This window comes from Gavia stellata, chromosome 10 (assembly GCF_030936135.1).
Source record: "Gavia stellata isolate bGavSte3 chromosome 10, bGavSte3.hap2, whole genome shotgun sequence".
NCBI lineage: Eukaryota > Metazoa > Chordata > Aves > Gaviiformes > Gaviidae > Gavia > Gavia stellata.
Genome location: NC_082603.1, coordinates 4431729 through 4446016, shown reverse-complemented (window position 1 = coordinate 4446016; position 14288 = coordinate 4431729). Strand labels below are relative to the sequence as shown.

General features: G+C 41.6%; 1 protein-coding gene across 3 annotated transcripts in view; it reads right to left on the bottom strand.

Moving 5' to 3' along the window:
* Positions 1–13641, bottom strand: part of RABGAP1L (RAB GTPase activating protein 1 like) — a 261343-nt gene extending 247702 nt beyond the window's left edge. For all 3 annotated transcript variants that reach the window (XM_059822057.1, XM_059822058.1, XM_059822059.1), the window contains exons 1-2: positions 13605–13641; positions 12802–12880 (exon numbers count right to left, since the gene is read on the bottom strand). The gene's annotated coding sequence lies outside the window, so the exon portion shown is untranslated. The remainder of the gene's footprint in view (positions 1–12801; positions 12881–13604) is intronic.
* Between the last annotated feature and the right edge of the window lie 647 nt (positions 13642–14288).

The window sequence follows — 14288 nt, the reverse complement described above, 5'->3', positions numbered from 1 at the left end:
GTTTTTAACTTTGGAAAACATAAAGTAGCAACAAAGAGTATCAAATTTTTCACAGCTGGAGTTTGACAAACTTGGATTTCCTATTTTTTTCATTCAAACTGAAACCGAGCACCAGCCGATTTACTGAACTGTATGGCCACTCACTCAAAAACATAATGACCTATATTCCAGAGGAAAGCAGTAGCATAAAACAATCATTGTTTTAAAGAGATTATTTCACAGTTTACGCCTTAATAGGAAAAATAACAGTGTTGGTCTAATTCAGCCAAACGAACAACCTCTCTCCATTAAATATATTTGACTATTTCAACCAGGTATTTTCTCCACAAGCTATTATATCCACTAAGAATTACATGATGTAAAGCAAAAGAGGCCATATGGAACAGCAGTATGATACAACGCAGTAGTGATCCAGGATGCCAGTCTTTCTCCTTGCCAAACAAGTGCCTTACAAAGTGTCACTTCCAACACCAGTGAAGCACACAAGAAATCTTGATTCATTGCCCGGCACCGACTACCTTCAGAGTTAGTAAAATCCCTGTTCCTCAAAGCCAGAATTTTAAGTTACGGCAATTGTTATATTGAGATTTGCAACATGCATTTTGGGAATATTAGGTTTTGCAGATTTAACTTGAAATCGCCATGTTTTGTTCTTAACCACAGAAGCTGCCTTCATACTACCAACAACAGACAATGAGATCGCTATTTCTCATGAAATTTCTCAAAAACTGTTGAACTGTAGTCAGTCCAGCACTGCACTGTGGGATGGACTAGACGATGTTTCATGCTCTCTTCCAATCTCATTTTCGTCACGTATTTTTCTTAATCTGAAGTCTTTCATTCTAGTAGTTGTCAAAGGCAATCATGAGCTGTAAATGAATAACCACACCAGACTTTTTTTGGTATTATTCAGTCCAATTTTCCAAAATCACAAGGACTATGAGTTTTGATTTGACAGCCATCTAGATTTCTACTGCTTTTGTATCAAAATTGTCCAGTTTCAACAGTGCACCCAAGACTTTATAAGTAAGAAAAACATTTCCTTTATAATATGAAAAAAACCGCCAAGCTTCTTGTTAAAAATAAATACTTCCACGTACGTTACGCACTTAAAATCCTTTAGGATCCAAGCTAAGGTCTTAAACTGTCACTTGAAAATTTAAATATTTAGATACAAGATTAAAAGATGGAGAGAGAAATCACAGTTATTTTAAAGACCTGAAAGTGAAGCCTCCTGAAAGTTAAGTAACTGTTTGAAATTGAGAAATATAGAAAGGCGTACGTGACAATTAAAAGCCACACTGAACGACCCTCTTTGTAACTATTACCTCTCTTCGTCCTATGCATGATGAAGTGTAGTGGTTCAACTAGCATTCTCATTTTTATTCGACCAGTGAATTCTTAACACCCTTTGCACGCCATAACTGACCTGCTGGCATTCCACATTCCTTGGGCAAGTTTTTATAAATATATTCTGTGATGCAGCTCTATTGCTAATTTCAAAGGCCTTGATAGGTTTTGGAAAATGGAAATTCATAAAAGATAATAGAACTGTTTCCTTAATAGAAAAATGATCTTCCATTGGCAAGGTCAGTATGTAATTAGATATACCTGGTACTAATACACCACTCTATGCCACCTAATCACATTAGAATAGAAAAATAAAAAGTGGCTTTCCTTCACTTTCTGCTTTTTCCATTTTAAATCTGAAGAATCAAAACCATTTGCTCAGGTCATCGATCAAGAGGAGAAAAACAAGGTTTGGCCTCAACGTGCAGATCATTGTCAAAGTTTTCCAAAGTACTTAAACCCCTCTAGGAATTGGTATGAGATGTGCCTGCGAAAGCTTCTGAAAGACACATACCAAGGAATAACGCATCTCTTCCTTAATTGAAACAGATTTTTTTTTTTTTTATTGACAGTGTGTTCTTTGAGAAGATTTCTCCATGCAATCAACTTCATTAGTCAAATTATTCCAAATCCATTCTGTAATTCAAGGAAGAACTACTACTTGGAAAGGTAATATGAAAAAAATCAACAAACTCCTATATGAAAGCCTGTTCATTCAGTTAATAAACTATTAAGAATATTTATATTTCTGACAAAAAAAAATTACTTGACCTAAAGGGAGTATCCTTCAAACTTGTATGAGCAAGTATCGGGGGGGAGGGAATCACACAAAGAAAGATGTTTGAGTTGCATTACCTATAGCTACCTTCAAATTCTAACCCAAGAATGGTGTGTGTGTGTGTATGTGTATGTATAATCTCACACTAGCAGACTGCGTACGACCTTGATTTTCAGAAGATGCTATGCATAATGTTCCCTTCCAAAACATTTTTCAATACCAAGCCCTGGAAAGCTTAAGAATTTCTTAAGCTCAATATTTCCTCCACAGACTGCCTGAAAAAGGAAATGGGAAAGAGAAAGAACACACGTGCCCTTTTTCCAAGATACAATTTCTCTTCTTTTTATCCCAGACACCCATAATGATCAGAATTTATTTTTCCTCCTAAAGGATTAAAGACTGATAAAAAGCCACCTTTAAGCAATGATTAAAAGAAATCAAGGTTTTCAACAGACAAATTAATCTGCGGCTGCCAAAGAGTTTTTGGTTTGGTTTTGCAGCTTTTTTCCAGTAATTGGATCTGGTAAGTAGAATTGCTTTAAAGGATAAATTCTATGTTAAAAACATCATGACAAAAAGACTTTTTAGATCCTTCTTATGGTGAAACTATAACTGGGCTCAAAGAAAAACAGCTAAAAATTATTAATTTTTTTATAAACTTAACCTCTTGGCCAGGTCACCATTATCTAGATCTTATGCACCTTGTTTATTAAATTGAATGACTCCCATTGATTATATTTGGTGTAAGCCTCCGGCTAATCTAGACCAGCCCATAAAATCACAGAATAAGCTCCTGCTGGGAAAAAGGCATTTAAAATAATACAATATAGTTGCTCATATCACTAAGTGGAACTGCAAGAATCTTGCAAAAAGCTAGGACAGAACTCTCATTAATTTTCTTGATGCAATCATCTTGTCTAACATTACCCAACAACCACGATCAAAACCAGTATTTGTCTGTTGAGACTGGCTGTCCAGAGTAGCTTGAATTTTAAGTATTATATCGTATTTCTAATTTGACAAATTCACCCACTTGCATAAAACAGGAAATCCCGAGAAGCCAAAAAGCTGTATCTGCAATTGCTGTGCCTTTTTTCTTTTTCTTCCTTTTTTTTTTTAAATCACAGTCTCTGTCTCTCCAAGTTTAAGATAGCTTCCCAAATATAAGCATGCTGTACTATCGGTTTCAACACAATTGATACGTGGTTGTCATTAAATACAGATAGGAAAGCTTACTATCAATGTTGACATACAAAATACTTCCACAAAACATTTTGACTTCTGGAAACAAAGGGAGGAAGTTACAGGCAGCTAATCTAAAATATAAAATCCACAGAAATGCGACAAAGTACGAAGGGTCACGTTCTATTAAGTATTTCCCCAACCATATTTTCAGCATACGAACTTGGTCTCCATTAAGGAAGAGTGTTAAGTTATGAAGCCCCTAAACACAGTACAAGCTAACAAAATGACAAACACACAGCTGAGAGATTGCACCTAACAAAGGTGGGCTGCCCCAACCAACCTCAGGGCCAAAGTGTTAGAACAGGTAAAGCTGACACCAGCAGGGAAAAACCCGTGGAAGAAGGAAACTCTTTACAACACAAGGAATCCAAACCCAAAAAATGAAGTGCAACCTAGATGAGCAGCAGCACTGCACCAAAAACAACAAAGCACCCAAGCCCTATCTGTACAAAATCACAAGTCGGCTGTTCAGAAGCCCCAGCAAAACAGATACTAACTGCACATCTCACAGCATAAGGCTGTCATCTTGTTATGGCACCTCGCACGAATTTTGGGGGAAACGTACAGAATAATGCAACTACTTTTTCCACACTCCATAATAAGACCCCAGGAGTTCACTTATTACCAGAAAGAACAAAAAGCAGAATCACAGCGGCCAGGGAGAGAAACTGGGAGGGTCTGATGGAAGAAGGCTCACTTGTGGTTGTGTCATCATACCCTTTGATTTCTCTGGCTACTATCAAAAGCTAGATACTACTAAACTACACTTCAGCCTGACCCCTTCACAGTCAGTCTCACCTTCTGATGTCTCAATATGATGAAAAAAAAAAGAAGAATCAGAAAAGGGAAGCTTTAAGGGTCAAAGGCAAATTAGCACTCACAGCAACTATGGGGAACTTCCAACTTCACATTACTCTTTTGGGGCCTGACAAAGTATTTTCTTGGACATTTTGATCAACTCTTTCCCCTCTACCTCACAGTTTTTATACATCCCTCCAGCAATAAACAGTAACAATTAACATTCAAAACAATGTAAAAAAATCAGTTACTGACTTTTCTACTGTGCCCTTCGTCATTTTCATTCCTTACTGTTGTTTGCTCAAAATCGTTGAACAGTTATCTCCAAGAATAATTCTACCTAGCAGTTCCCAATTTCTTGGAAGTTTATACTGCCAACACTAACTATTAACAATTACGATCAAGTATAACAGGAATAAAAATACCTTTTTATGATAGAAGAGTACATCTATGAGCAAACACAAACTCTGCCTACATGAACAGAAAGAACTAGTGTCTCCAAGGGCTAGGCTTCACGGCACTGCCTGATCTGAATTGCAATGCACGTTTTACTCCCAAACCAACTGTTGGTACATACAAAAACTTCTCTTTCAACTCCTTTGCTGTTTGGCACTCCAACCCACACAAACACTTAAATTCAAGTTGAAAATACTGATACTTACAAGCTACAGATATTTCGGTAATATCTTGAAGATGCAGGAGGTGAAGAAATGCCTGAAAAAGCTGCAACTCTTCCCACCTTCTCTGCTAAGATTGCACAAGTATCTGGACAGTCACAAACTGAAAGAAACTTGACAGCTTAAGCGACTGACAACTAACCCCGGAGAAAGAACGAAGATTAGAGCATTTCTTCAGCCAGTTCAACACTTGACTACACAAGCACCTACGTTAGCACAGTAAACGCACAGAACACAGACAAAAACAAGCAGCTAGGACTGGGGAGAGCTATCGCTTATGCAGCACTGCCACCAAGAAGTTACTTGTCAGAGTTCTCTTCAAAATAACAGGAAATAATGAAAGTATACACCAGTGGAACAAAATAAAACAAAGGGTTCTCAGAATGGAAAAAACCCACCACTTTTTCTGCCACATGCATTTCAGATGGCTCAGTCTAAATCGTATAATCTAGTATTTATTTCTCAGTAACATTAAAAAAAAAATCGGGCTCCTATGAAAAAGAAGTATCAGTTTGTTGCAGCATCCAAACTCTTAAATATTTAAGTACAAACAAAAATCTTCCAAATTATTACTGCAAGCTTATTTTAAATGTTTAGCCAGTTACTGAATTTCTCCATCTACTTCTGAATTAAAATTCTGGATCTTGTATTTTGAATCCAAATACACACACAAAGACAATGCATTAGATTAAGATTATTTGCATTTTATTTTCACACTGATTCGCCTGCAAAGGCCTGCGAACTGAAAAGGCATAGCAAAGCCTTCATCCTAAGTTAAAATTTTGGGAGGAGAATAAAGAGTTAGACCGCGAAGAGAAAAAATTGACATGCATACTTTTTTTATTGTAACATAATTGTTAGAAATACAAATATGTGTATACAGTATGTGTACACAATACACAAATATGTGTACTGGAACAAATCTGTGGATCTCAGCAAAATTGCTTTGTCTAATTTCAGAAATAACACAATAATAGTTTGCATACACAATAGAAGCACAAATTAGAACCATCTAACTTATTATGCTGAAATAGTAGATAACAAGAGTCTAGATCTCTGAAGTGCAGTAATCAAGTCAATATTTCTAAACTGAATTACTTTGAACCATTTTCCACTGAAGAAATTTCAGAAAGTGCATATTGCTATAGAGTTTATAATCAAAACATTCAAAAATACCTGGAGACATGCCACTATTATACCACTGTAAGGCCGTAACACTCCATGAGTAATTGTACTGAATAGAAAAGCAGGGTATTTCAATGGAACTACTTTTTAAATAAAACATTGCTGGGAGGGGTGCTGGTGGTACATTTCTAGTTAAGATAGAAACCTTACAATAAAAGGATCTATTTCCCTAAATAGTAGTGAAGATTATCAAAATTAACTAAACAATTAGTTCACACTGAAAGTCAATCCTTTGAATAAGATTCTCAGACAAAGCCTTAACTCTCACTCTTTTTCTTTCCAAAAGGCAAAGTAAGGTTAGCCTAGCAAATGCACAGACAACTGCAACAGAGCAGCATCTGGAATATGGTTCCTACCCCCAAAAAATTTGGTGGTGTGTCTTAAGGTACATACAACAGATGTGACCTAATCAGAACGGTCAGCTATACCTGAACTGAAAGTACAGCTGCTTAACTTTGTTCAGCACCCTGAAAGTACAGAGGTACAAGAATCACTTATCACTGACAAGATGTATAACTTCAAGACTATTCCATAACTACTAAGTAACTGTCCTCTGGAAACTTACACCTTTACATCTTGCAATGCAAAACTTGCCATATAGAAGTTTTGTTAAGGAAAGAATAATTTAAAAAAACAGATAATGTAAGAGACATTCTGACAACTGTATTTGCCTGCAAGAAAAGACCAGGGATTGAACAATAACGATGAGCAATTAAGTTACTCAGAGCTGATTCCTTACATTAAAAGGATTACTACTACACGAGTTTTATAGCAAGTAGAGAAAGGACTTTGTCGTCACTTACGCTCACTAACTTACTGCATGATGTTGAGCAAGTTACTTCACTTCTAAGCCCAACAGCAACATGGAAATCACACTGAGCCACTTAGTAAATGGCCTTCGAGATCCACTCTTAGATTCAGTCACTGACTGAAATCCTGTTCTGACAATTTACTGGTTCTCAAAAATACCTTTCACTTTTCTGCCCTTTGACCTTTCTTTCCTATTTAGAAATCATATGGGAAATACTAAGAATTTCAGCAATTAAGCCAGGAAGTTGTCCACCATCATCAGTAATAAGCTTCACTATTTAAGCATTTGCCAGCAGCCTAACGTAAAATGAAAGATAACATTTGAAAGGCAAATGCGCAGACTGCAATTTCACCATTAACTACAGAAGTTATTGAGCATCGTTTTGCATAGAAATGTAACTCCACTCAAATACCTTTCTACTATACTAGAAATCAACTCGGAGCTCCCAACCATGCTAAAATACGTATTTTTAGTCCAAACGGATACCAAAGACCTATTCAGACAGAAAAGCTAGACCAGTAACTGCCATATCTGAGCCTAGAACCAAGGCTTTATCTTGGTACTGCTCAGTCAACAGAAGTCCATCAGCACAAATCACAACACTCATACCAGTTAAGAAACTGCGGGCAACATCAAGCACACGCAGAGAGTTTAAACCAACCAAGAACTTTGCCTCAAACTGTTTGCACAGACTATAACTGAACAACTCTCTCCCTTATTTTTCTTGAATAACTGGGAAACACAAAACTCAAAGGTAACAACTGAGGGGTTGAACGAATGCATGAAACAAATGAGCCCCCACCACCAATATAAAATGGTTCAACTTCCAAAATTTTTTTTTATTCCAATGGTTTCTAGAATGGATTTAGGCATTGACAGAAAAACATAAAATTAATTCCAATTGAAAGCACTTACATACAGGCTGCAGTAAGTTTTTATTCAACGATCTTGCCGCTAAATATCAACATCTCCTTTTTATCTACAACACACAAAAATGGGAAGGGCATACACTGAAGCTGTAGATTCCTACCTGGAGTTAATTATTTGAGTTGGGGGGAGGGAGGAAAGAGGTGTGGTTCATTTTTCTCATTGTTTTGTCTCCTTGGCACCACAATACAAGTTGCTCTCTACATTTTAGACAGGACTTACTCCCTTATCACAAGAGCTTGGTAATGCTTACTGCTTGCTTAGGAGGAATTGACATCTTTCATTCAAACATTTCATGCTGAAATGAAATGGGTAAAATGAAACAGTTTCATTGTCTTCTTCAGAAGCACACAGATGATACAAGTAGGGAGAGGCTACCCAAGAAGAACACAGAGACACAGCCTGTGCTCCCAAGGAAGGCATTAGGAAAACTCAACATCCAGCTGGAGCTAAAACTCCCAAGGGATGAAGGGCAACAAGGACGGACTCCTGTACCAGCAGTAAAAGGAAGGCTAAGGAAGAAGTGCTCCCTCAGCTCAGTGGGACACAGAACCTTGTCACAAAGGACATGGAAAAGGCTGACAAACTCAACCTCTTTTTTGCCCCAGTTTTCACTGGTAAGGTCCGTCCTCAAGCCTCCCAGATCCCTGCGCCTAATAGCAGAGCCTGCTGGAGTAAAGAATTACCTCCAGAAGAGAAAGATGGAGTTTAGAAGCACTTCAGGAAACTGGATATGCACAAGTCCATGGGACCAAATGGGATGCATCTGAGAGTCGTGAGGGAGCTGGCCAATATCACTTTTTGAAAGGCCATGAGATTGGGAGAGGTTCCTTATGACTGGAAAAAAGGCAAACATCACACCCAACTTGAGGGAGAGCAAGAAGGATCCAGGTTAACTACAGATCAGCCAGCCTAACCTAAGTCCATGAGAGGATTATGGAGAAAATCCTCCTGGAAGCCATTCCCATGCCTAAGAGGGACAAGAAGGTGATCGGGAATAGCTAATATAGATCTACCAATGGAAAATGATGCCCAGTGAACACAAAGTTACTGCAAGAACTAGCTTACTGCAAGGAGACAACAGGCTTAGCGGATGATGGAAGAGTACTGAATACGGAAAGCCATTAGCAACCGTCTCCCACAGTATCCTTACAGCCAAACTGGTGAGACAGGCCCTGGATAAGCAAGCAATAAGGTGTTTGAGAGATTGACTGGACTGCTGGGCTGAAAGAACAGCAATCAGCAGTACCCAGTCTGGTAACAAGTGGTTACAGTCACATCCCTTGGGGATTACCACTGAAACCAGTACCATCTGATGTCTTTATTAATAACCTGGATGATGGGACGGGGTGTATCCTCAGCAAGTTTGCCAATGACACCAGATTGAGCAAAGTGGTTAATGCTCTGGAGGGCAGGGCTCCTACTCAGAGGGATCTGGACAGGCTGGAGAAATGCCCTGGCAGGGACCTTACAAAGTTCAACAAAGGCGAGTGCCAAGTCCTGTATCTGCAACAGAATAACCCCGTGTGACAGGACAGGTCCAAGGAAGTGATCCATCCCCTCTCTTCAGCATCCGTGAGACTGTGTTTGGAGTACTGTGCCCAGTTTTGGGCTCCCCAGTACAAGACAGACGTTGACACACTGGAGCAAGTCCAGTGAAGGCCACCAAGCTGGTCAGACCTCAGCAGCACATGACGTGCAATGAGAGGCTGACCGAACTGAGTTTGCACAGCCTCGAAAAGAAAAAGCTCAGAGGAATCCTTACTGATGTCAACTATCTAATGGAAGGGCGCAGAAAAGACAGAATTGGATTCTTCTGGATGGTGCCCAGTGACAGGACAACAGGCAACAGATGTAAGTTGGAAAGTAAATTCCAATTAGCTTAAAACGGGGGGAAAAAAATCACTATGAGGGTACTGAAACATGGAAAAAGGTTACCCAGAAAGGTGTTAAGGGCTGGAGCAACCTTATCTAAATCGCTTTTGCTTTAGTTTAAGCAGAAGCTGGATTAGACAACCTCCAGAAGCGCCTTCCAACCTTCCAATTAATTTATTTCATCTGCCTATTATTCTATCTCATAAACTTTCATTCAGCAATTTTTGCATCAAGTTTATTACTTCTAATCACATATGAAAACACTTCAGTTCTCCTGTACATATAGTAAACATGCATCCAATGTGGTACACAAAAATGCAAACATCTCTTATCTAGTTGCTCTTAGAACTTCTTCCCTTTGTAACACTGTGCTTCCCCCACACCTAGAGAATATAAGGTTTCAGCATCAGAACAGTTTTGCCCTTGTAAGCTTACTTGATGTAAAAAAAACCCACACCTTCTTTGATACCCCAATTCGTGTTTCAGGGATGACAACAGCAGGAAAGCAGAGGGCTGTGACTCATCTCACCTTGTGGCAAAAATGAATTTTTCCTCTGTCCACTTAAAAACATTAGAAAGACCCTCGTCCCTGCTATTCTTGCCAAAGAACAAGGAACACCCCACCAAAGAAACAATATAGTAGAGGTTTTCCACAAGGACCTTACTTACTTTTCAGAGTAATATATTTAACTAAGCAGGTTTTGGAAACCTATTTATTTATTTAGGTACTGTTTACAGTCACACGTACACACCCACCAAACTGACTACTTTTTCTCTTTCAGCTTCACAAAGTCCCCTCTTGGAACATTTCTGATATCAAAATGAAGTAAACACCTTAAAAACCATGGAGGTATTTTCTAATAATCCATACATAGGTTTTGTTTCTTTTTAAAGTTAAGAATACAGAAAAAGGGGAAATAAATCAATTTCAAACTCTTTTCAAATATGTCAGGCTTTGCTTATGAACCACAACTCTGTCACAGAAGAACGAACCCCTTCAGCAAGCCGGGTTACAATAATGGCTCCTTTACTAGCTGTACCTGTATAACAGAGCAAGATCGAGGCTGGAACAAACTGCCAAAGGTAGGAATTTCAAAAAACCCATCTTATTCAAATATACTTGAAAACATCTTAATCTCCATTAAAAGGACACCTCTATGAAGCTCAGTGTTAATACTTGAGATGTGCATTTTAATATTCACTTAGAAGGTCAAAATTAAAATTCATGGGGAGAAACTGAGAGCTATTACAGGAAAGATGAGTGTAGCTAGCAGCCAAAAGAGAAAACAAACGTTCAGTGTTGCACTTTGACACATCTTTGCACCCATTTGTTTAAGAGTGCTGCTGCTTTTGATACCAAGATCAAAAGTGCTAATATAACACATCAGTCCATCGGGTAGATAAAATGGGTATAATCCAATAACAATTTAATCTCAACTGGAAATCAGAAGGTGTGTAATTACTAAGGTCAGTCAAGTTTGAAATAGCCTTCCAATTATAGCAGAGCTAATAACAATATACAACTGATTATTTTTAAATTAGAGCTGAATAAATTCACAAAAGCCCCTATCTAACGATACACAGACCGTTCCTTGAAACAAATGAATCAACAAAAAATTTAGAGAGAAGAAAGGATATGCAAAAGAGAGAGCAGGAGAAAACCACAGCTACTTCTGCGGACACATGGAAGAAAAATAGAGACATAGCGGTGCCTCTTAAAAAGCAGCAGTCCGTTTAATGTTGCCGAAATAAATAAAAAAGACAAATGACACCAGACACCATGGCTTCATAATCAATGTAAGCCAGTACGGACAGCAAAACAGCTCCTACCACCACTACCATCATTCACTACCTTCACCACAAGTGGCATAAGCCAATCAAAACAACAGCGTAGCTTCTTCTAGCAGTAGTGCCTTCCTTTATTAATTTACTGACCATAAAAGCGTGACCCAGGCAAGCGCATCACCCATCGCAACTTACATGACTGTGTCAGGACTGCGGTGATGCCTTCCTCCCTACCAACACGCTGCTTCCTCCTCTGGATTGAGACAATGTCGGCATGACCAGGCAAGTGAGCTGGTTCAGGAAGTTGTTCTAACCAAAAAAAATTCGGGGAGGAAAAAAAAAAGAAATAAAAGCTACTTTTTGATGCGATTCGTTCTCTTAACTCACTTCCTGGCTGTAGAGGTCCCGTAGATGACACAAGGGAAGGAGCGGCCACAATGCAGATTGTCTTCAAATGCTACAAGTGCGCACCAGGAACTTGGTTTCCACAGACAGCCACATTATGCTCTGGATCTTTTTGCAATCCCCTTACTAACATTACCAAATCGTAATCTCTGAATCGCTTTTTAAAGAACCGAATGCTATTTTTAACCAAGTAATACATTTCACTGTAACCATCTTAAAGAAAACACTGCCGAGTACTTCCAATAATGCTCCAATTTAGCTTCAATTCTTACAACACCGGAGTCAATTTGTGTTTACTGTGTGTAACTATATTTGTAGTCCTGTCAAGTTTAAACTGCAAACTAACCCCTTAATTAGTATCATTAATATCATATAACCCACATAAACAAACACTATTGGTTACAATCCTACTTAAAACCTAGACACAGGCATAACTTGCAGAACTGATTTTATACCCCGAGCAAATCTTCCTAAGATCTGGAGCGTAAGTCAGTCCAACAGGCACTCAGGATTTTGGCCTATATCACAGAGATTCGGCCAAATAAAGCCACAGTACCTTTCCTGAATTTAAAGGGATAAGAAAGTATTGCCTGTAACATCACCAAGATTTCTCTTTGGAGACAGAAAGGACAGTTGCCCTTCTCCAAAGTTTTATTCGAAAAGTCACCAACACAGTTGTGAGACTGCAGCTTGACAGCGCAAGAGAAAAGCAACGAAAAGCAACAAAAGAGAAAAGCCCTACCTAAGCAAGCTACTTCTTATTTCTTGTTGTTTTGAAGAAGAGTTGACACTTTAAATGCTTTTTTTCCCCTCTTACACAAAAGAACGGATGCATACAAGCATGCAGCTATGAAATGTGATGTTATGATTTATTTACAACACTATCAAAAACAAGCAATCTTAACAACACAGCTTTGAGAGAGTGACAGCAAGAGCAAAGTACATGCCACACTTCAGAAACTTACAAAGGAGCAGCGTTGCCAAGTCCGTTTCATTCAGAGTGCCATACCCACTCCGCAGGGTTTCAGCAGGTTTTGAAGTACTCTATATAAAGACAAGGATTTTTGTACCGGGTCACAGTTAGGGAGGGCCTAACTGTGGAAGGGGGCTTAGGGAAAAAAAATAAAAAGAGAAAAAAAAAAAATCTACAAAAAACCAAAACGTGGATGAATCTGAGCCATGCAGACGGCACAGATTTAGGACAGCAGTTTGCTAGTTTTGGCTCTTGGGAAGTGACTTCACTTTTCCTAAGGAGGAGGAGGAAGGGAGATGAGCCCTTCCACAACCCTCTCCCTTCCCTCACCAGGAAAACAACTTTATCTTTTAAATCCCCCACTTCCCTCCAGCTCCGCTCCTTCCGAAGCGGCATTGCCCCCGCGCCCAGGGGACTCCCCCCCAACACAAACACAAGAAAACACGAAGAAGCGGCACCATCCCCCGAACAGCCGCGCACCTCGTGCCTCCTCCCTCCTCCTCCGCCGCCGCCGCCGTGAGGGGGCCGGGGCTGGGGCAAGCGGCCGGCGGCTCCCGGGGCCGCGCAGCCGGGGCGGGGGCAGTGGCCGCGCCGGCCGGGCCCGCCGGGGGAGGAGGAAGCCACCTCAGGTCACTGGGCGCTGTCACCCCGTGACACGGGGCGGACCGCCGCCTTCCTCCCCCCTCCCGCCGCTTCTCCTGAGGGAGCGACGACGCTTCCCGCCTCCCGCCCTCACGAGACCCCCTCCCCTCACCCCGGCGAAGGAGGCCCGAGGCAGCGCCCCCCCCCTCTCACCGCTGGCGGCCAAGCCGTGCTCCCCGCTCTGCCGCCGCCTCCAGCCCGTCCTCCGCCTGCCTCCGCCACCGGCTCTCTGCGCAGGGGAGCGGGGAAGGGGAGGCCGGAGGAGTACGGCTCGGCGGGCCGCGCAGCCGCCTCAGGGCCGGGCCAGCGCCGTCCACATTCCGGCGGCGGGCGGATGGCGGAGCGGGCGGGGGCGCGCGCGCGCACCGCTCCCCTCCCCCCGCTGACACGGCGCGAGCGCCGGCACCGAGGGCGGCCGGGCGGAGGGAGGGAGGGAGGGAGGGAAGGAGGGAGGGCGGGAGGGCGGCCGCTGCCCGCCGCCGCCGCCACCCCTGCTGCTCCCCCTCCGCTCGGGCGGGCGGGGCGAGGCGGCGACCGCCGCGGGAGCGCGGAGGGAGCCGGTGGCCCAGAGAAACTCGGCGTGCGAGCGGCGGCGGGTGCGAGTTGCCCCGAGTTAGGCCGCCTCCGCCGGGACCGCAGCCCTCCCGGCGCGGCTGGGCGTCCGTCGGGGCGCCAGGTCGGTCTTCGGGGTCCGTGCGAGGGGCTGCTTCGGAGAACGGTTCTCCTCGGCCCTTCAGGAACGATCCAGCTGGCAGAAGGCTGGCCCCTAAATGCGTCAACGTTCTTGACCACAACTGGAGAACAAGGGCAGTGACCTACACTCATGGTCCTCCTCAA